Consider the following 23,990-nt stretch of genomic DNA (forward strand, 5'->3'; position numbering starts at 1 on the left):
CAGGGGGCGGGGTGGAGATGGGGCGGGGGAGGGTGCTGCCGTGCTTGCGCACGCGCGATGCCGGTAGTCCCAGCTCCTCTTGGCTAGTATCCCTGCCGTTTCTCGTCCTGCTGTCGTTCTCCGAGGTCCACCTGGCGGTCCGGTCCCGTACTCCCCAAAGGTTTACTTCCACTCTTCCGATCTTGTAATTTCAGAGACCCTGCAAGAAGCTCGCACTTGTCATCTCCCAACCAGCTTCTTTGCTCTCAGCTTGTCAGTGACCCTTCCCCGTGCCACACCAATGGCTGTCCAGAGGCACCGTCGCTCATTCATTTCACCAAATGTGTAGTGGGCTCCTGCTCTGCGCTGGGGATACAGTGAAACACATGAGGTCCCGCCCTCGAGGAGCTTATAGTCTGGTGAAGGAAACGGACAAATTCTCAATTTATCTAACTACAGATTGTTAACAAGGTCAAGGAAGAAAAGGAATGAGAAGTCACCGAAGTGAATAATCTACCTGGATTCCTGTCATGCCTCCATTTCTGTGCCTAGAGTTGCCTCCAGGTGCCCCGAACATGATTTTTCTCTGCCTTTGAAACCCTTTCATTCCAGTACCTCTGCCAGAGACATATATACATATATATATATATATATATTTAAACTTATCTGCAGGTGGAAAATGAACTCATTTTTGTGCTGCGTCTGTGTCTTATGCCTGTGCATCTTGTTTTGTCTTTTTCTCCAAGGAGAATCGAACAAATGTAGTTGAGTTCTCTTTACATGTATTGATTTACTTTCTGCTACGTGCTCTTGGTAAAGGGAGGGATGGGGAATGCAAAAATGAACAAATAACTAGCCCTTGTCATGAAGGCCCAGATAGCCCTTCAAAATGGATTTCTTTGCTTACCGACCATGGATAAACTTCCATTTGAAACTACTCCCAAATTATATGCTAATGTTTTAACATAGTTTATTGAACTAAAATAATGCAGATACATAGCTTTAAAATACATACATATACTAGAAGGCTTGTAATGAAAAAAGTTGTTCCCTGGCCTACTCTTTAGAGGCAATAGTCTCAACTCTATTACATATTCATCCAGATTAGATCCATATATCTAAATAAATCCATATACTTCTAATTCTTGATTTATTCATTTTAAGGGTTATTTGTTGACTTCCTGCCATGACAGTTAAAAATATGAGTCTATCACTTCTGTTTCCCACCTCCCTTATTTATGTAAAAATTTTAGTTAAACCAATAATCAGCATTTACATTATGTATGCAAATACTGTTTACCAATGAGCCAATGGGTACTACAACCGTGCCTTATAATTTATACAGCCCTTCATTTTTCTTAGAGTTAATTATTGCCTTTTTTCCCCTCTCTTGCTAGTTTTTTGTATTATCTACAGTTGGTTGCCCCCACCCCTGAAAGTGCTTTTAAGACTCTGTCCAAAAGTCTGGCAGTATTTTCTGTATACTCAAATGCATAAGTTCTATTTTTGCTCTAGAATCTTTGTCCCAGAGTCTCCTTCCTCTTGTTGCAATCGAAACTGACTGCTGTCTAGACTTGCTGAACAGTTGTCATTCTGGGATTTTCCTGGGCTGGTTTTGCCCATTTCACGGATCCCATGCCGTCCTCTTTCTTACTTTACTTCCTTGTTTTGCTGAAGCACCGCCTCTGGTAACTTCGAAAGGAAAAGGCATAGGGGGATATATTGGAATCTTTGGATATTTGAAAATCTATTTTATCTTAATACTTGATTTGTAGTTGAATTTATAGTTGGGCTGGTTATTGAATTTAAGTTTTGAAAATAATTTCCTGTCATAATTTTGAGGGTATTACTCATTTTCTTCTACCTTCCAGGTTGCTATTGTGAAAAGCCTGATTTCCATTCATATTCCTGATCCTTTGTATGTTACATCTTCTCTGCCTCTGGAGGCTTTAGGATTTTCTCTTTAGGCTGTGGGTTGGAAATTTTATAATGATTTCCTTTGCTGTGACTTAATTTTTTTGAACTGAGCACTCATTCAAAATGGAAGCTCATGTACTTTAGCTTTGGAGACAATTTTCTTTATTTCCTTGATAATTTCTTCTCCATTTTCCTTGTTCACTTTCTGGAATGCCTATTATTTAAAAGTTAGATTTCTGGATTGATACTTTCATTTTTTTTCCTTCTTTCTACTTTTATTTTTATTTTCAATTGTAAATATACATAATGTGAAATTTCTCATCTTAAGCATTTTTAAGTGTACAGTTCAGTCAGTTAAGTCATTTATTGGGAATTTAATGCAACAGTCTCAAAACTCTTTTCATTTTGGAAAGTTGAAACTCTGTACCCATTGTTTGTTTGTTTTTGTTGTTCTATTTTTCTGAGATATTTCCTTGTCATTATCTTCAACCATTTTAAGTTTCAGGTTTTTTTTATTTTTAATCCCCAAGATGTTTTTTCCCCACCTCCCCTTCCCATATTATTTATCCTTCTTTTTCTTTTATATGTTTATTTATTTGACTGATCTGAGTCTTAATTGCAGCATGTGGGATGTAGTTCCCTGACTAGGGAATGAAACTGGGAGTCACCAAACCACTGGGGAAGTTCCTATCCTTGTTTTATTTGACAGGAGTATCTTCTATCTTTCAGAGAATATTGTATGTTTTATGGACAGGAATATCTTCTCTCTAAGCATACTATAGTGTGTTTCTTTTAGTTTTTCTTCTTCTCTTTGCTTTGATCTATTTCTTTGTTGTTGTTTTTCTTTTTGCTTGTTTATTTTTATTTTGTCTCATTTATGTTAATGGCCATCCTCAAAAGTCTGATTTCTTTAGCAGCCTGTTCATATTTAGGGATGAGATTCCAAAAAGCTGACTGGAGGCTGAGTGTGTGGGCAAGAAGCATTGACAAGCACCTTACTATTCAAAAGGGACTAGCAGTGTTGGCTTCCTTTGGAAGCTTTTTGGAAATACAGAATCTCTGGTCCCACCATAAACTACAAGATTTAGAATCTGCACTTTAACAAGATTGCTACGTGACTCAAATGCAGCTTATGTTGTGAGAAGCACTGGATGACTGGGCTTATTATGAGGTGTACCAGTGATATGCTGGGCTTTCCTGGTAGCTCAGCTGGTAAACAATCTACCTGCAATGTGGGAGACCCCAGTTCGATTCCTGCTGCAGAAGGGATAGGCTACCTACTCTAGTATTCATGGGCTTCCCTGGTGGCTCAGATGGTAAAGAATCTGCCTGCAATGTGGGAGACCTGGGTTTGATCCCTGGGTTGGGAAGATCTCCTGGAGGAGGGCTTGGGAACCCACTCCAGTATTTTTGCCTGGAAAATCCCATGGACAGAGGAGTCTGGTTGGCTACATTCCATGGGGTTGCAAAGAGTTGGACACAACTGAGCGACTAAGCACAGCATTGATGTGCCAGCTTTCTTAGAGGACCCACAAATGTCAGTATTGGGAGATCTTTTCTCCAGAGAAGCATCCTCTAGTTTCTTGGGACTTATAAACTTGGCTATGAGTGTTCCCAGAGTCTTAAGAGTGCATTCTAAATTCCAAGCCACTTCCACTTAATCCCGTGCCTCCCCATTGCCTTCCCCAGGGCTAGAGTGTATAGAAAATGAATCTCTGTTGGTGGAGATGGAGGAACGGGTGGAAATGGATGGGTCAGATGGAAACAGGGGTAATCACTTGACTGTTTGGGAAGGTAGAGAGCCGAAGGCTTTTTATTACACAGATTTTTCAACCAATCTTTCCATTTTCTTCATCTGGCTTTTGGTTTATTTAAACTTATGACTGATTGAACAAACATCTTTGTCCCACCACCCAGCTTTCTGGAATCTTAACGTTTTATAATTAAACGTGCATGAGTGCTTTTTCTAAAAGAAGAAATACATTTGAAACTTTCTGTGAAGGCTACCCAACTCTATTCCCTTTTCTCCTTCTTCCCCCTCCTCCTCAAAGGTACCCATCACCTTGCATTTGGTGTTTATTATTCCCATGGCATGTTTTTACACTATTATTACATATGCTGCTGCTGCTGCTGCTGCTGCTAAGTCGCTTCAGTCATGTCCGACTCTGTGCGACCCCATAGATGGCAGCCCACCAGGCTCCCCTGTCCCTGGGATTCTCCAGGCGAGAACACTGGAGTGGGTTATTACATATGCCTGTATCCATAAACAATGTGTAGCCAATTTGCATGATTTTAAACTTTTTGTTATTAGTATCATACTGTGTATCTCCTTTTGAAACTTGTTTCTCTTAGTCACCAATATGTTTTTGAGATTTACCCATGTTGTTACATGAAGCTATTTTAATTGTGATGTAGCATTCCAGTGCTGATGTTGAAGCTCCAGTACTACAGGAGTCCAGCTCCAGCAGCCAGGGAATCAGCCTGAAGGGATGAGCGGTGTCGGCAGGGAATGTTGTAGCCTCTGACTCGAGGTACAGGACTACATGTTTATGTCAAGCATCAGGTCTTCTTTTATACTTTTTCAAAAGCATTAGGTCACAGGTTTTACATTTTCATCTCCCCATCACCCAGATTTATTATCTCCTTGTTGCCCTTCAAACAGAGTTCCTGCTTCAGCAATTCTCTCAGAATTGTGTTTACTTGTGATTACATTGTAACTCATGCTTATGTCTGGGCTGCATTCCACATTCCTCAGTTTATTTCTTATCTTTCTAAATCCTGCTTGCCCCTAGTATCCTAAGCTCATTATCTCCTAAAAAGGCTTCTAACTGTTCTTAATTATTCCTAAACCCTAAACTCAGCAAACTTCCTTTGCCATAAACATCTCCCACACAAACAGGTCTCAGATAACAATCCTTCCCATGGCCTCAAGCTGCGGCCTACCTGCTCATCCTGGGACATTCTTTGTAAAAATCCTTGAACAAATGTCAATGGTTACTTTATAGATTATTTTCTGGGCACAACTGCAGAAGGCTTTGTGCTTTCTCATGCTTCTCTCAAGAACAATAAGCACCTTAACATTCTTTCAAGCCAACTCAATGGAAGAAAGGAAAGAGCAAGTCAGAATCACAAAACTTAACTCCTTCATCCCAGGGCTGTGCCTGCAGATGAGGAGAGGGGGTTGGGGCCGTGCCTCCATTTTGTCAGTAATGCCTAACTCGGCTCCTGACACAGTACTTTGGCCACCTGATGGGAAGAGCTGACTCATTGGAAAAGGCTCTGATGCTGGGCAAGATTGAAAGCAAAAGGAGAAGAGTGCAGCAGAGGATGAGATGGTTAGCATCACTGATCAATGAACATGAATTTGAGCAAATTCCAGGAGATAATGAAGGACAGCAAAGCCTGGAATGCTGTAGGCCATGTGATCGCAGAGTCAGACACGACTTAGCAACTGAACAACAGCAGCATTCCAGTATATGATTGTGTGTTATGATCACCAGGGTATTTATCTACTCTCCTGTTGAAGGACACTAAAGTTCTTTCCAGTATTTTTGCTATAAAAAGCAATGCTGTATGGAACATTCTTATACATATTTCCTGTGTACAGGTGTGAAAGTTTCTTTAACGTATATCCCTAGGAGTGTAGCTATTGAGATGCAGATTATGAATGCCTTTAACTTTTCCAGCTCTTGCCAAATTGCTCTCCAAAAAATTGTACCAATTTATACTCCCACTTGCAACATACAAGGGTTTTCTTATTACTCCCTGTCCTTGGCATTGTCAAACTTCAAATGGATGGATATGAAAAAACATCTGACTGTTTTAGAAATAAGAATTAGCCAAGTAGATAAAGAGGCATACATGAAGGCCTAGAGGCAAGAGAACGTGACATCTTGCAGAAAGTAAAAGCAGACTGGTAAGTTGTGGTATAGAGCTGAAGAGGGAGGGAGGGAAATGCCAGGAGGCAGACAGCTGAAAATACAGTAATAGTTAACATTTATTCAGGTTGAAGATTTATTCTGTGTTAGGTGCTGGTGCTATTTTAAGAACTTTACATGTATCTCATTGAATTCCTGTGACAACTGTAAGAAGTAGGAACTACAATTAGTTTGTTTTATAGATGATGAAACTGAGATGCCTTTAGGCTAAGAATGTATCCAAAGGTATCCAGATGTATCCAAATGTAGCTGATCATTGAAGCTATATGTGTAGCTGCATATGGCTGATCATTGAACTGGGATTTAGACTCCAGATGTCATGCTCTTGACATGCAATACAGATATCCAATAGTGAACTGGATAGTTCTGCATTTTAGTTTCAAGTATAATAAAATCAAAGTATAAAAAAACTATACCTAAGACTGCATTTAAAAGTAAAGACAGTAGCTTCTTGGTTGAACCTTCATCCAAGTTCATTGCTGAACTCCAATGGCCAAAATAAGGAAGGTGACTGTTTTAAAACAGCCATAAACTTGCTGCTTTCAGTCTTAAAGACAGAAGCTAGAGGTCATATTGGGGTTGGGGGGCTGGAATCAATTCAACCTAGATTTTTATAAACCTAGGATGTCTGTTGTAACCCCCAGGGTCAGTTCAGTTCAGTTCAGTCGCTCAGTTGTGTCTGACTCTTTGCGACCCCATGAATCGCAGCACACCAGGCCTCCCTGTCCATCACCAACTCCTGGAGTTCATTCAAACTCATGCCCATCGAGTCGCTGATGCCATCCAGCCATCTCATCCTCTGTCGTACCCTTCTTCTCCTGCCCCCAATCCCTCCCAGCATCAGAGTTTTTTCCAATGAGTCAACTCTTCATATGAGGTGGCCAAAGTACTGGAATTTCAGCTTTAGCATCATTCCTTCCAAAGAACACCCAGGACTGATCTCCTTCAGAATGGACTGGTTGGGTCTCCTTGCAGTCCAAGGGACCCTCAAGAGTCTTCTCCAACAGCACAGTTCAAAAGCATCAATTCTTCGGTGCTCAGTCTTCTTCACAGTCCAACTCTCACCTCCATACATGACCACTGGAAAAACCATAGCCTTGACTAGACAGACCTTTGTTGGCAAAGTAATGTCTCTGCTTTTTAATATGCTGTCTAGGTTGGTCATAACTTTCCTTCCAAGGAGTAAGTGTCTTTTAATTTCATGGCTGCAGTCACCATCTGCAGTGATTTTGGAGCCCCCCAAAATAAAGTCTGACACTGTTTCCACTGTTGCCCCATGTATTTCCCATGAAGTGATGGGACCAGATGCTATGATCTTCTTTTTCTGAATGTTGAGCTTTAAGCCAACTTTTTCATTCTCCTCTCACTTTCATCAAGAAGCTTTTTAGTTCCTCTTCACTTTCTGCCATAAGGGTGTCATCTGCTTATCTGAGGTTATTGATATTTCTCCCGGCAATCTTGATTCCAGCTTGTGTTTCTTCCAGCCCAGCATTTCTCATGATGTACTCTGCATATAAGTTAAATAAGCAGGGTGACAGTATACAGCCTTGACGTACTCCTTTTCCTATTTGGAACCAGTCTGTTGTTCCATGTCCAGTTCTAACTGTTGCCTTCTGACCTAAACCCCCAGGGTAACCACTGATAACAACTAAAAAAAAAATGTATGGAAAAGAAAATGAAGGAAGGACCAAAATTCTACCCTAGAAAAATCAGTCATACACAAAAGTAGAGTGTGTTCAAGGAAATAAAGGAGAAAAAAGATTTAAGACACTAAGAAAAGAAATAGCACAATGGTAGAAGTAAGTCCTTTATTATCAGCAATCATTTTAAATGTAAATTGATAGGTTCAGTTTATTAAAAGATGGAGATTGGCAGAACATATAAAAACTTGTAGGAAAAAAAAAAAAAAACTTGTGGTCCAGCTATACACTGCTTAAGAGAAACGTAAGAAGAAAAGACACAAATAGGTTGAAAGGATTGGAAAAATATATTCTATGCGAATAGTAAGCACAAGAGAGGTGGGGTGGTTATACTAGCACCAGAAAATATATATTTTAAGTTAAAAGTTGTTATAAGAGATGAAGAAGAATGCTATATATTGATAAAAGGATCAATTCATTGAGAAAATAACAGTCGTTACAAACATACACACCAGAGTCACAAAATATAAGAAGCAAATACTGACAGAATTAAAGGGAGAAATAGATAATTCTACAATGACAGTTGCAGTTGGCCTTCAATATCTCACTTTAAACAGTGGATTGAATATCTAGACAGAAGATCGGTAAGGAAGCAGAGGACTTGAAGAATATTATAAATCAACTAAACCCAACACATACAAAACATCCCACCCAACAACAGCAGACACACATCCTCCTCAAGTGTACATGCAGCATTCTCTAGGATAAGCCATATGTTAGGCCATAAAAAACTCAATGAATTTTGAAAGATCAAAATCATACAAAACATTTTCTTCAACCACTTGAGAATGAAACTGGAAATTAGTAACAGAAGAAAACTGAAAAATTCACAAATGCATGGAAATTGAGCAACATACTCTAACTACAAATACACCAAAGAAGAAGCCACTAGGGAAATTAGAAAATACTAGGACTTCCCTGTAGACAGACGGTAAAGCATCTGTCTACAGTGCGGGAGACCTGGGTTCGATCCCTGGGTTGGGAAGATCTCCTGGAGAAGGAAATGGCAATCCACTCCAGTACTATTGCCTGGAAAATCCCATGGACAGAGGAGCCTGGTAGGCTACAGTCTGTGGGGTCCCAAAGAGTTGGATAGGACTGAGCGACTTCACTCACTTGATATGAATAAAAATTAAAATGTACCAAAACTATGGGAGGCAGTGAAAGCAGTCCTCAGGGGGATATTTACAGATCAATACCCTAACTTCATATCTTAAGAAACTAGAAAACAGCAAACTAAACCCAAAGCTGGCAAAGAAAGGAAAGCCCATGATAAAGTTTAGAGGATAGCTAAATAGAGAATAGAGAAACAATACAGAGTACCAACAAAACCAAAAGGAGAATTCTTTTCTTTAAAAAGATCCAACAAAATTGAAAAACTTTTAACTCAACTAAGAGAAAAAAGAGAAGCTACAAGTAACTAAAATCAGACGAATTTAGTTACTTACAGAAATTAAAAGGATTGTAAGAGAATATTATGAATAATTGTATGCCCATTAATTAGATAATGTAGATGAAGAATTTTTAGATATGTGAAAATGACCAAAACTTAAGAAGAAATGGAAAATATCAACAGACTTCTAACCAGAAAAACATATTAAATCAATAATCAAAAACCTCCCAAGAAAGAAATGTCCTGGACCAGGTGGCTTAACTAGTGAATTATACTAACCATGTAAAGAATGAGTGTGTGTGTATAGTTGCCACACTTGTATCCGACTCTGCGACTCGATGGACTGTAGCCTGCCAGGATCCTCTGTTCGTGGATTCATGCAGTATTCATTTGCATGAAGCATGCAGTTCTTGCAGTATTCATGTAAGAATACTGGAGTGGGTTGCCATGCCCTCCTTCATGGGATCTCCTGACCCAGGGATCAAACACACGTCTCCTGCATTGCAGGTGGATTCTTTACTAGTGAGCTACTTGTAAAAAGAATAATTGTGTAAAGAATAATTAATACCAACTCTATCCAAACTCTTCCAAGAAACAGAAGAGGAAGAGAAAACTTCCTAACACATTCTGTGAAGCCAGCATTGCCTTGACACAGCCAGACACACATACCTCAAGAAAAGCAAACTACTCTTATTTTTTATGAATATATATGAAAAAATCTTGAACAAAATGGTAGCAAGCCAAGCCAAACAGCACATTAAAAAGATTGTGTACCACACCCGGGGATTCCCTGGTGGCTCAGTGGTAAATGATCTGCCTGCCAATGCAGAAGATGTGGGTTCCACCCCTGGGTTGGGAAGGTCTCCTGGAGGAGGGAAGGGCAACCCACTCCAGTATTCTTACCTGGATATCCCATGGACTGAGAAGCCTGGCAGGCTACAGTCCAGGGGTCACAAAGGAGTCAGACCTGACTTAAAGAATATCATGACTGAGTGGAGTTTACTCCAAGAATGCAGGGTGGCTCAATGTAAGAAAATCAATGTGATACATCACATTAACAGAATGAAAGAAAAGAATAAAGAACACCTCAATAGATGCAGAAAAGGCACTTGACGTAATGCAGCACTTTTTTTTAGAGCACTTTTTAATGATACAAATACTCAGGAAGCTAGGAACAAAAGGGGATTTCCTTAACATAATAATGGACATTTATGAAAAAACCCACAACTAACATCATTCACAATTTTGAAAGACTTAAAACATTGTCCCTCAGATCAGGAACAAGACAAAGATGTCTACCTTCACCATTGTTTTCGGCATTGTACTGGAAGTCCTAGCAGAGCAATTAGGCAATAAAAATAAAGGAAAAACATCCACACTGGAACACAAGAATTAAACTATCCCTATTTGTGAATGACGTGATTCTATATAAAGAAAATCACATAGAATACACACACACACCTGCTAGAGCTAATTAAAGAATTCAGCAAAATTTTTGGGAATAATATCAACACAAAAATCAGTTGCATTTCTATACACAATCTGAAAAGGAAGTTAAGAAAACAGTTTTACTTCCAATAGCATCTAAAAAAATCAATTACCCAGGAATAAGAATAACCAAGGAGGTGAAAGATTCATACACTAAAAACTACAAAGCATGGCTAAAAGAAGAATTTAAAGAAGACCTGAATTAATGAAAAGACATCCCAATGTTCACAAACTGAAAGACCTAATATTGTTAAGCCGACAATATTCTCCAAAGCAACCTACAGATTCAGTGTAATCCCTAGCAAAATCCTAGTAGCCTTTCCGCCTAAATGAAGTTGATCTTCAAATTTAGAGAGGACTGCAAGGGCCTCTAAATAGCCAAAATGATGTTTTTAAAAAACAAAATTGGAGGACTCACACTTTCAGGTTTCATAACTTACTACAAAGTGGGACTTTGCTAGTGCTCCAGTGGTTAAGATTCCTCACCTCCACTACAGGGAGCACAGCTTTGATCTCTGGTTGGGGAGCTAAGATCCGTTATGCCAGGCAGTATGACCAAAAGCAAACAAAAATAAAAATTTGCTACAAAGCTACAGCAATCAAAGCAGTGTAGTACTGACATAAAGACAGACATATATAGACTAATGGAATAGAATTGAGAATTCACCAATAAACCCAGCACCTATGGCCAACTAACTTTTGACAAAGGGGCCAAGACTATTCAATAGGGGAAAGAAGAGTCTCTTTAACAAATTATGCTGGGACAACTGGATAACCTTATGCAAAAGAAGGGAGTTGTACCCTTATCTCACTATTTATACAAAAATTAATTCAAACTGGATCAACAACCTAAATATAAATGTCAAAACTATAAAACTATTAGAAGAAAACATAGGGGTAAAATCTTTATGACCTCAGATTTGTGAACAGATTCTTAGACTTGACACTAAAAGCAGAAGCAACAAAGGAAAAATAAATTGTTCATAAAAATTAAAAACTTGTGATAGACATATACAAGCCATACCTCTAAACCTGAGATAAGTCAGCCAAAGACTGTCATTTAAGTAAAGTCAGCTAAATGGCTAAATATGAATAATGCACTAGGTTGTGCTAGTCACAGGAAATTAGTGATTTATTTAAATTTTGAGTGGTTTCATATGCCTCCCAAGAAGTTATCTGCTTTAAAAAATCACATGTATTGAGGCTCTCATTTCAGCATAAAAAGAGAGACATACTACTTTTATTAATAGACAATTTCTCCTCATCTCTGGTGAATAAAGGTTGACTTGAAGGAAAGCCAAATTATTCACTTGCCTTGGATGCTCTCATGTCTTGGCCCTGTTTTGATAGGATGCACAAATGTGAAAGGGGAGATCAGGAGGCTATTCTATTTGTCTGGGCTGGAAAGGATGACAGTCTGCTCTGGGTGGAGTAGGGAAGATGGAGAGTTAGATATTTTTAGAATTATTGCAGTGAAGGAATCAAAAAGTTCTGGATTAGATAGATGCTGCATTCTTTTTTTTCATGCTGAGTATCAAGCTACCAGAAACTTAGCAAGCTAAAATAACACCCATTTATTAGCTCACAGTTCCTATAGGTCAGAAGTCCAGGCATAGTTTGACTCGGTCGTCTGCTCGGGATCTCAGCAGACTTCAGTCCAGGTGCTGACTGGGACTGTGGTCTCATCAGAGATTCAATTGGGAAAAGAGCCACTTCCAAAGTTATTGGCAGAATTCATCTCCTAACAACTGTAGCACTGAGGTCCCCATTTTCTTTCTTTCTTTTTTTTTAAAATAAATAATTCACAGTTAAATTAAAAAAAAAATTTTGTATGTTTATTTTTGGCTGTGCTGGGTCTCTGTTGCTGCATTGGCCTTTCTCTAGTTGTGGCAAGTGGGGGCTATTCTCTAATTGCAGTGTGCAGGCACGCAAGCTTCTCATTGTGGTGGCTTCCCTTGCTGCAGGGCACAGGCTCAGTAGTAGTAGCTCACAGGCTTTGTTGCTCCGCAGCATGTGGAATCTTCCTGGACCAGGGATTGAACCCATGTCTCCTGCATTGACAGATGGATTCTTTACCATTGAGCCCACCAGGGAAGCCTCGCATTTTGTTTCTGGCCGTCAAAAACCACCCCACCCCCACAACTCCCTTGACAAACATGACAGCTTAATTTTTTAAAACCAGGAAGGATGTCTTTCTCACTTCAGCCTGCAAATGGAGTCTTGGAATGTAATTGTGGAGCTGACATCCTGTCACCCTTGCAATATAACACAACCTAAATGAGAGGCTGACATCAGTCACCTTGGCTATACTCTACTGACTAGAAAGCATGTCACAGATTTTGCCTCAAGGAGAAGGGATTATACAAAAACATAACTCTGTGGAGGGGGGTTATCAGTTTAGAGTGTGTCCCCCACAGGAAGGATAAGGAAAGCAAAGTGTCAAACCTAACTTTCAGATTTCTGCTTGAGCAGGTGGATGGCTACTGTGCTGTTTATTGGGATGAAACATGGAGGAACACGGTGGTTGAGGGCAGTTCCTGAGCTCAGCTGTTGACGTGTCAGCTGCTCAAGGGCGTGAAGCATGCCTATTCTGTTCTTTTATCCAGTACCTCATATAGTTCCTAACATTCAGTCGGTGCTGAATACAATGAGTGGATGAACAAATGCCTCTATGAGACATCCAAATGTAGACAGCAATGAGCCAATGTCTCCTGGAGGTCACACCACCTTGGATGAGACTGCCTCGAAAAGAGGGTAGACGAGAGAAAGGCCAGGGTCTCAAAACTGAGTGCTGGGAGCCACAGCACCAACAGGTCAGGCTGAGGAGGAAACGCTGCCAAAGGGTACCAAGAACGGACAGGCATAAGAGGCTGTTGTCAAATGCTCCTGAGAATCCAAGTCGGTACTGAGAGGGGTCTGTGGGGAGAACTGGTTTTGGCGGAGTGGTGGGGATAAGGAGCGGACAGGAGGTAAGGAAAGGGCAGGCAAACCAACCCTTTTATTCTAGAAATCTGGCCTTAGGGGAGGAAAGACCGAGTGATACCTGGAGACAGATGAGTCATCCACTGTAGAGATCAGCCAGGTTCTGATGCCGAGAGAGGGCAACTTGAGACAGGAATTAGGCCGGGACCAGCTTTTTTGGTCAAGAGGGAAGAGAACATCTTCTCTGCTGATTTCTTGATTGTGCCTTTATACTGCTTTCTCTATCATGTTTTTATTATAGTCAAGCTAACACATTTCTTTAAAAGGCGCTTACTCCTTGGAAGGAAAGTTATGACCAACCTAGAGAGCATATTCAAAAGCAGAGGCATTACTTTGCTAACAAAGGTCCATCTAGTCAAGGCTATGTTTTTTCCAGTGGTCATGTATGGATGTGAGAGTTGGACTGTGAAGAAAGCTGAGTGCCGAAGAATTGATGCTTTTGAATTGTGGTGTTGGAGAAGACTCTTGAGAGTCCCTTGGACTGCAAGGAGATCCAACAAGTCCATCCTAAAGGAGATCAGTCCTAGGTGTTCTTTGGAAGGACTGATGCTAAAGCTGAAACTCCAATACTTTGGCCACCTGATGCAAAGAGTTGACTCATTGGAAAAGACCCTGATGCTGGGAGGGATTGGGGGCAGGAGGAGGAGGGGACGACAGAGGATGAGATGTCTGGATGGCATCACCGACTCGATGGACATGAGTTTGAGTGAACTCCAGGAGTTGGTGATGGACAGGGAGGCCTGGCATGCTGTGATTTATGGGGTTGCAAAGAGTCGGACACAACTGAGCAACTGAACTGAACTGAACACATTTCTTTAAGAATGGTAAGGTTGGAAAATATACTCAAGAAGTCTCTTTTCTCTCCTTTTCTCTTCCCTCTCTCTTCCTCCTCCTAAACCATTCTGTCCAGAATGTATTTCCTTCCTCCCTCCCTCCCTTCCAAAATTAGTATGGAAGAGACTTGACCAGTTTCATTGAGGACAAGTAGACTGCAAGTGAGAAGGAGAAGGTGAAAATAAAACAAAGATGGTAATTAGTAGTGTGAGGCTTCTGAGAAAATGATGGGGAAATGGACTCCAGGGCACAGACTGGCTTTGAGTTGGCCGAGGGATGCAAATACTCTGAGGCACAAGCAAGGAGGAAGGTGTGCAGGGGGCCCAGTTAGAGTATTGGTTTGGTCAGGAAGTAGAGGGAGGTTTCCAGGGTTCAGGTCCAAGTATCTTTTGTGTCCACCCCTATCCCTGAGACACTAGTTTTTCGTTTTTCATATAATAAACAATATTTGTTGAATAAAAGAATAGGTGCAGAAATCCTTTAAAGGACAGCATAAATAGTGTACATCTTCCTTGATTTTTCAAAACGAAATACTTATTTTAGTTATATGAGTAACACATGCTCCTTATAAAAAATGTAAATAATACAAAAAATTTCCCTTGAAATTCTCCCCCACAGAGATAACAACTGCAAATGGTGAGCATCCACCTTGCCCCAGTGGGTTACATATTAACTAAAGGTCACCTTATACCTGGAATTGTGTAAGTTGTTTTTCTCACTTTAACATTGTATCCTTTGTGTCAATATGTAAAGAATTTCCTTATCTTTCATAACACCTGCTTGGTATCCATGACCCCTTTGAGTCTTATACATTTATTAACAAAAACCTCTTTTGATAATCATTTAGGTTGTTGCTAATTTTTCAATACAGCTTTGCACACTCGTACCATTATTTTATTAAAATAAATTTAGGGACTTCCCTGGTGTTCCAGTGATTCAGACTCTGCCCTTCCAATGCAGGGGGCGTGGGTGTGATCCCTGATGTGGGAACTAAGATCCCACCTGCTGTGTGGAGTGGCTCCCTACCCCACAAAAATAAATAAAATAAAATAAATTTAAAGGAGGGTAGCACATATGTACATTTCAAATTTTGGTACCTGTCTCCAAATTGCCCTCCAAAGGACTGTGCCAATTTAAGCTTCCATCAACAGGATGTCAGGTTACCTATCTCCACATACACTTGTCAACAACTGGCTATTAGAAATCTTTTTAATCCTGTCCATCTAAGGAAAAAATGAATCTTGTTTTAGTCTGCTTGTCTGTTACTATTAGTGAGGTTCTACATCTTAAATATGAATTTCGGCCATTTTCAAGTCTTCTTTTACAGAGTGCTTCTTAGTGCCATTCACTCACTGTCTATCTGACTTGTTAATTAACTTGTAATTAACAAGTCAGATAGACAGCGAGTAAACATTGAATGGCCTATCAGCAAAAACCTTCATAACTGGGAATGAGCCTTCCCAGCAACTCGGGACAAAATGGGCATGAAATGCCCCCCCAAAGTATGATTGGATTTATGACCACAAGGGGGCCCTGCCAAATACAACTTGGTGCTTGCCAAGAGCATTTGCCAGTTACTAAACAGCAATAACAACAAGGGTATTTGCCATCTACTTCTGCAGAGACTGAGTTTCCCTGGTAGCTCAGCTGGTGAAGAATCTGTCTACAATGTAGGAAACCTCAGTTCATTTCCTGGGTTCGGAAGATTCCCTGGAGGAAGGATAGGCTACCCACTCCAGTGTTCTTGCCTGGAGATCCCCACGGACAGAGGAGCCTGGCAGGCTACAGTCCATAGGGTCACAAAGAATTGGACATGACTGAATGATTAAGCACAATCCATACTTTAATAATAATGTGGCTTCCCTGGTGGCTCAGATGGTAAAGCATCTGCCTACAATGCGGGAGACCCAGGTTCAATCCCTGGGTTGGGAAGATAGATCCTCTGGGGAAGGAAATGGCAACCCACTCCAGTACTCTTGCCTGGAAAATCCCACAGGACAGAGAAGTGTGGTAGGCTACAGTCCATGGGGTTGCAAAGAGTCGGACACAACTGAGCGACTTCACTTTCACTTTTCATACTTTAATAATACTATTCTTTTTCCAGCATATTGCAAATACTTCCTTTCCATTTTGTTGTTTAGCTCTGCTCTTGGTTTGCTTTGCGATATAGCAATTTTGCATTTTTTAAAAGTTTATTTCTAATTGGAGGATAATTGCTTTACAATGCTGTGTTGGTTTCTGCTGTTCAGCATGAATCAGCTCTAAGTATACATATATTCCCTCCCTCTTGAGCCTCCTTCCCACATACCTCAGAGATTTTACACTTTCATGCCAGTTTTCTCAATCTTTTTTTTTTTTTAATGGTTTTTGTTATTGGCACAGTTCTCTATGTCTTTGAGGTTTATCATTTTTTAGTTAAAATTTTATTTGTTTCTGTTTGTTTTTAATCAGAAGAGCAATATTCTAGTAACTTCCTTGGAACTAATCACTGCTGTTTGATTAAGGGCTATCCTTTTAGACTCTCACATGTCCATGTGAAGATACCCACACATATTCAGCACAAATAGCACCATTTACATGTGTTATTTGTAACTTGTTTTCTCATTGAACAGTGGTTAAATATTTCATTGGCAGTACCTATGTATTGATTTCTTTCTTTTCTTATTGCTGAATGATAGTTTATTGTATGAACTTATTGTATGAATGTACCATAAATTGTGGTCTGTTAAAATATTTGTCTTCATCTGAAAATGTGTTTGTATAGTAATTAGATATATAACTTAATTTTTCCCAATAATTTTCCAACTATCTTAACACCATGCATTGAATAACCCATCTTTCCTCTACTGACTTGAAATATTACTTTATAGTTATTGTTTAAAAAAATTTTTTTTTTAATTTAGGCCTCACTGTGCAGCATGTGGGGTCTTAGTTCCCCAACCAGGGATCAAACCCATATCCCCTGCATTGAGAACTCAGAGTCTTAACCACTGGACCACTGGGGAAGTCCTAAAATGTTATTTTATATATGTGGAATGAACACCAGATTGAGAATTTTGAGAGATGGGCATAGTTAAGTGTTCAGGGGCATTTGAAGGCCTTCCTATTTCTGATGTACCAGCTGTACCAGCTGGCCTGTATTCTTATTTCTCCCCTGGCCATGTAGTTTGCTCTGCAAAGACATACAGGGCTAACCAATATTCCCTAGTTGTTTTATCCCTGTGTACAGAGAAATCTTAGCTTAGTAGCCATTTTTCCTTCTTCATCATCATCCTGTTTAAGGTTGTGGTAGACCTGCCACCTATTTCTATCTCCTCTGAGTGACTTCAGGTGTGTAAGGCCTTATGTACTATGCAGCTCAGGGGAAGACCCTTATCTGTAACATTCCCTCCTGTATATCCAGAACAGGAATGTCAAGACAGCTGACTTTACTTTCACAAAATGCTCTATTGGTAAAACAAAACAAACAAAAAACAAAAATGAGATGATTTGGGGTGAATTTGTTTTCAGTTCAATTCAGTTCAGTTGCTCAGTCATGTCCCACTCTTTGTGACCCCATGAATTGCAGCACGCCAGGCCTCCCTGTCCATCACCAACTCCCAGAGTTCACTCAGACTCGCGTCCATCGAGTCCGTGATGCCATCCAGCCATCTCATCCTCTGTCGTCCCCTTCTTCTCCTGCCCCCAATCCCTCCCAGCAACAAAGTCTTTTCCAATGAGTCAACACTTCGCTAAAATTTAAAATTACTATTCTTTTTTTACTTGCCTTGTAAAGGATACAAGTGAACAGCCAGATGATCAGGCAACTTCTAGAAGGATCCTGAGAGCAGGAGCTTCCCTGTGGAGTTGGGGTGCACCACCCTCATGGCAGGGGAATGTATTCAGCATTCCGGAAACTGCTTTAATTATAATTGTTACATTTATTTATTTATTTTAATCAGTATTAGAAAAAAATGAGACACACATGAGAGTGCAAGGCTTAAAATAGGTATGTAGGTTAACATAAGTGAATCAGTCTAAAAAATACTGCATTTGAGTAGATGTGATAAAATGCTATAGAAGCTTTGAGGATGACTGAAGGTTTGGAAAATCTCAAGTTAGATGACAGTGTTATCAGTCAAGAGTGCCCTCAGGCACTCTTCCCTGGCAGTCCAGTGGTTATGACTCCGTTCTTTTACTGCCGAGGGCCAGGTTTTGATCCCTGGTCCAGAAGCTAAGATCCAACAAGCCAAGTGAAGTCGCTCAGTCGTGTCCGACTCTTTTCGGCCACATGGACTATAGCCTACTAGACTCCTCCATCCATGGGATTTTCCAGGCACGAGTACTGGAGTGGGGTGCCATTTCCTTCTCCAGGGGATCCTCCCAACCCAGGGATTGAATCCACATCTCCCGGATTGGAGGCAGACGGTTTGCTGTCCTAGTCACTAGGAAAGCCCCAGTGATGTGGCAAAAAAAGAAAGAGTGCCCTCAGATAGAAGTGAAGTGAAAGTCACTCAGTCGTATCTGACTCTTTGTGATCCCATGGATAATCCATGGAATTCTCCGGGCCAAAATCCTGGAGTGGGTAGCCTTTCCTCCTCCAGGGGATCTTCCCAACCCAGGGATCAAACCCAAGTCTCCTGCATTGCAGGTGGATTCCTTACCAGTTGAGCCACCCGGGAAGCCCCCAGATGCAAGTAACAACAACCTATTAATAACTCATAGTGGCTTAAAAGCAAGAGGGTGAAGGTTTTTTTTGTTGTTGTTGTTGTTTGTTTGTTTTGGTTTTGTTATTTTACATGTAACGTTCACTTGTTGGACTATGTTGGTTCAGGCACTCAGTGATGTCCAAGGGTGAAAGACCTCTTTGTGATTCTTTTGGCCTTTTTCTCATGGTCCCATGTGGCTGCTGCTGCTCTGGCTATCACACCCAAAAGGAAGAAAAAGGAAGGTGGGACCAAGCAGTGTCTTTGACCTTTGTCAGGAAAAGTAAGAGCTTTTCCAGAGTTCCCAGCAGTCTTCTCCTTCAGCCTCATTTGCCTGAATATATATGGTCACTGTGAGGTGTAAAGGAGGCTGGGAAAGCGGACCATAGATTGTTGTAATTGGCTTAGAACATCCTCATCAAGCTGAGGTCCTCTTAGTGAGGGAGGAAGGGGGAATGGGTAGGTAGAAAACTGCAGTGTCTGCCATGTGTGGATGCGTGGACCTGCAGAGAGACGAAGAAACAGGACACCATCTGGCCCCAAAGAGATGCTGCAGTGGGAGTAATATCAGGCTCTCAGCTCCAGTCTCTAAGTAACAAACTGTACTTCATTTCATGTTCTTGCAAGTTGGCAAGATTGCCTGTTGTATCATTTCCATAAACCATCCTTTGACTTGAGCTAGTGGGAGTGGGTTTCTATTCATTCTAGCCCCAAGCAGAAATTTTTCTTTTTCTTTTTTTTTTAAATTGAAGTACCCTGGTGGCTCAGAGGATAAAGAATCTGCCTGCAATGCAGGAGATGTGGGTTTGATCCTTGAGTTGGGAAGATCCCCTGGAGGAGGAAATGGCAACCCATTCCAGTACTCTTGTCTGGGAAATTCCACAGACAGAGGAGCCTGGTGAGCAACAGTCTATGGGGTTGCAAGAGTCAGACATGACTTAGCAACTAAACAACAGCAGTTAAATTTACAACGTTATGTTAGTTTCAAGTGTACAGCAGAGTGATTCAGTTATATATATATATATATATATATATATACATACATACATATTTTTTTCTTTTCCATTATAGTTGATTATAAGATACTGAGTATAGTTTCTTGTGCTCCAAGCAGAGTTTCTGACATGTGTTAAAGTGTATGTGTTCTCATTTGTTCTTTACAGAAGCTATTAGAATCCTTATTTTACACAAGAGGAAAAAGAAACTCAGGTTAAGTTGCTCAACTTCATGTGACTTTAACCTAGGTTTTCTGACAACTAACATATTCTTTATGCTATCTCTGTATTTTTTGGAGGACCATCTTTAGAGGGAAGTATTTATTCCTTAAGTAGTATCAAGAGGACAAAAGAATAAAATACATGAGTGATGGAGTTTCCTTTGGGGCTGTTCAGTATCACCCATCAGGTCTATCCCTGGCTTAAGTCAGAAGGCAGGAGGCAGGAGGCAGGAGGCAGCCTGACCCTATCACACACCTGGGTTTCAGAGACCTAGGGGATGTTTAGCTTTCTGCTCATCTATTTCCAAACTTTATGCATGTAATTTTTTGTCCTGGTTGTAATTTAACATGTGCGAGGATGTTGGACGTTTAAGTTCCAGATCTGTGTGAAAAGCACAAGAGAAAGCAAGTGTGTTTGGGAGCTATGTGCATGATCTTAACCGACCATGACTTTAACCACCACCAAGACAAAGGGGCTTCCCTGGTGGCTCAGATGGTAAAGTGTCTGCCTGCAATGCGGGAGACCCGGGTTTGATTCCTGGGTCGGGAAGATCCCCTGGAGAAGGAAATGGCAATCCACTCCAGCACTCTTGCCTGGAAAATCCCATGATAGGCTATAGTCCATGGGGTCGCAAAGAGTCGGTCACGGCTGAGCGACTTCACTCACTCACTCACTCACTCAAGACAAAGGTGGCTCTCAAGATCCTGATTCAGCCTGGTCAAACAGAAATCATTACCTCCTCCCCCTAAACTTGATGTTTTTCTTGGATTCCCTGTCTTGGTAAATGGTAGAGCCATCTACACAGTCATGCCAGGAAGTCATCATCCCCACGTGCAAACCCTTGCCACATTATGCAGATTCTTTCCTCTGAATCACACTGTAATACGCCCCCTCTTTCCTTCCCTGAATGTCTCAGTTCTGACCTTCTTCAGTCCCTTTCAGAGGATGGTGGCTGCCATCTCCTGGATTTGGTATTTCCCAAGCTCTTTGGAAAACCTGGGGTGCTTGCTAATTAGCTAAATGCTTGGGCCTTTCCCCTAGACTCTGAGTCAATAGGCCTTGGATCTGTATGCTTAACAGACATTCCTGGCAATTTTTCCAAGCAATGGGCGGCTCTGGGACCATGCTGGTCTCCTTGCCTCAGATCTCTCCCTTATCAGTCTAGCCCTGCTCTGCTGCAGAAGTGTCTTCCTGAAACGTACCAGAGTCTCTTATGTCACACAGAACTCAAACTCTGTAACATCATAAACAGGGTGTGGTGTGGTCACTACCCCCTGCTCTATCTAGTCTCATTTCCTGTCTTCCTGAGCTCTAATAATACAAACTATTCATCGAATTTGAGGATCCCATTGTTTTTTTACTGCTCATTGCCGTCTTCGCTTATGCTGTTCTTTCTGCCTCGACAGCCTTTCTTCCCCAGGTCTACCTGGAAAACTCCTATTCATCTTGCAAGACCCAACTCAACTGGTCTCCCTTCCCTGAAGCTTTCCTTGCCCTCTTTAGAACTTGAGCATAGGTTTATTATTGCAGTTATCTCACTGAAATCTCTGTGGCAGAATCTGTGGTTAGCTCACAGCTATAGATAGTATTTGTAGTAGTTGTAGTTTCTTGGTAGACAATTACTGAATAGATAGCTTTTCCTCTGTGAGAGGAACTTTTGTGAAAGCAAATAAGGCTATTTCCATGAAAATAGTCTTCCTGTTCTTTCTCCTGTCAGTTTAAACTCAATAGTGTTTTTTATTGTGAAAAACAGTCCTTATTCGGTTTACATTTACAAAGTCAAACATTAAACATGTAATAATAATCAACATTTACCTGGTGCCCGCTGTGTTCTAGAAACTTTCACTTCACTTATCCTACAGTTGAAAAAACTGAGGCTCAAGAGGTGAATTAATTTGCCCAAGATTGCAAAACCGGTAAGTGGTGGGATTGGTACAATGCTATTCTGCCTCTTTCAGGAATGTATGTAATAACCGCATCCCTGGATATGCCATATATGTCTAGGATAAAACATCCATGTATTGTGCAGTAGTATCAGTGAGTGAAGCCATATGGGCATGAGGCAATAAAGAGGGGTGAGGAGTGTGGCAGGTTGGAGGGTGTACACTCTGAATAAAGGTGTAGCTGAGACCAAGTGCTAGCTGATTTGACTATCCAACATTTTATTGTGAAAAATTTCAAACATATAGCAAAGTTGAAAATTTTATAGTGTATGTCTGTCTACCTACTACCTAGCTTCTACTATGAGCATTTTACTTGTTTTATCTCGTACCTATCCATTTGACTATCCTTATATTCATTAATGCATTTTATTTTTTAAAATGTATTTAAAGGGAAATTACAGATAGCAGTACATATCTTTCTAAATATGAATACATCAGTATGTATGTACAACATTAACTAGAGATCAATATAGTTTTTCTTTTGATGTAATATTTATGTATTAATACAATGAAATGCACAGATTTTCAGTGTATATTCACTAAGTTTTGACAAAATATATGGTCCTCTCATCTCAATTTCCATTGTGGAATAAACCTCCAGTCTAGAAAATATCACCATTATCCCTTAAACTCCCCCACGTTCCTCCTAACTGTTTCTGCTTCCATCCCCCATGAGGTAACAACTATTCTGATTATTTTTCAGTACAGATTCAGTTCAATTCAGTCACTCAGTTGTGTCTGATTCTTTGCAACCCCACGGACTGCAGCATGCCAGGCTTCCCTGTCCATCACTAACTCCTGGAGCTTGCTCAAACTCATGTCCATCGAGTCAGTGATGCCATCCAACCATCTCATCCTCTGTTGTCCCCTTCTCCTGCCTTCAATCCTTTCCAGCATCAGAGTCTTTCCCAATGAGTCAGTTCTTCTCATCAACTGGCCGAAGTATTGCATCAGGGCAGATTAGTTGTGCCTATTTTAGAACTTTCTAAAAACTGAATTATACAGTATATACTCTTTTGTACAAGGCTTCTTTCCACTCATCATAAAGTTTTAAAGATACATCCATGTTGTTGAGTGTATAAGCAGCTCTTTCCTTTTTGTTGCTGAGAGGTGTTCCATTGTATTTGACTGTATGAATATACCACATTTTGTTTATCCATCCTCCTATGGATGGACACCTGGGCTGTTTTTAGTTTTTATCTATTATGAGTAAAGCTACTAATATTTTTAGACAAATGTGTTTGTGGACATATATTTTACCTCTCTTGGGTATATTCTTAGGAGAGGAAGAGTATGTTTAGTTTTATAAGAAACTGCCAGGCCATTTACCCAAACAGTTGTACCACTTTACTTTCCTACCAATAACCTATGAGAATTCCAGTTGCCTTACATCCTCACCAGCACTTGCTGTGAGCATGATCAGTCACTCAGTTGTGTCAGGCTCTATGCGACCCTATGGACTGTAGCCTGCCAGGCTCCTCTGTTCATGGGATTTCCCAGGCAAGAATACATTTCCTATGTCCTTCTCAAGGGGATCTTCCAGACCCAGAAAGATCTCCTGTGGCTCCTGGATTAGTAGGTGGATTCTTTACCACTGAACCACCTAGGAAGACCCACTAGCACTTCATATTATCATTAAAATTTTTTAAGTCATTTTGGTGATTGCATAATGGTATTTCCATTGTGGTTATAATCTGCATTTTCTTGATAACACTTTTTCGTGTATATGTATATTTCATGTATTTGTATATTTTCTTGCCGTTTAGGAAGGGTTATTTTTGGAATTCTTTGTATATCCTCAATGCCAGTACTATGTGATATATATGTTTTACAATTATTTTCAACCAGTCTGTGGCTTGTTTATTACTTTTTTATAATGATGTCTCTTTGAAGAACTTAAATTTAAAATTTTGA

This window comes from Oryx dammah, unplaced genomic scaffold, assembly GCF_014754425.2.
Source record: "Oryx dammah isolate SB20612 unplaced genomic scaffold, SCBI_Odam_1.1 HiC_scaffold_27, whole genome shotgun sequence".
In the NCBI taxonomy this organism is placed as follows: Eukaryota; Metazoa; Chordata; class Mammalia; order Artiodactyla; family Bovidae; genus Oryx; species Oryx dammah.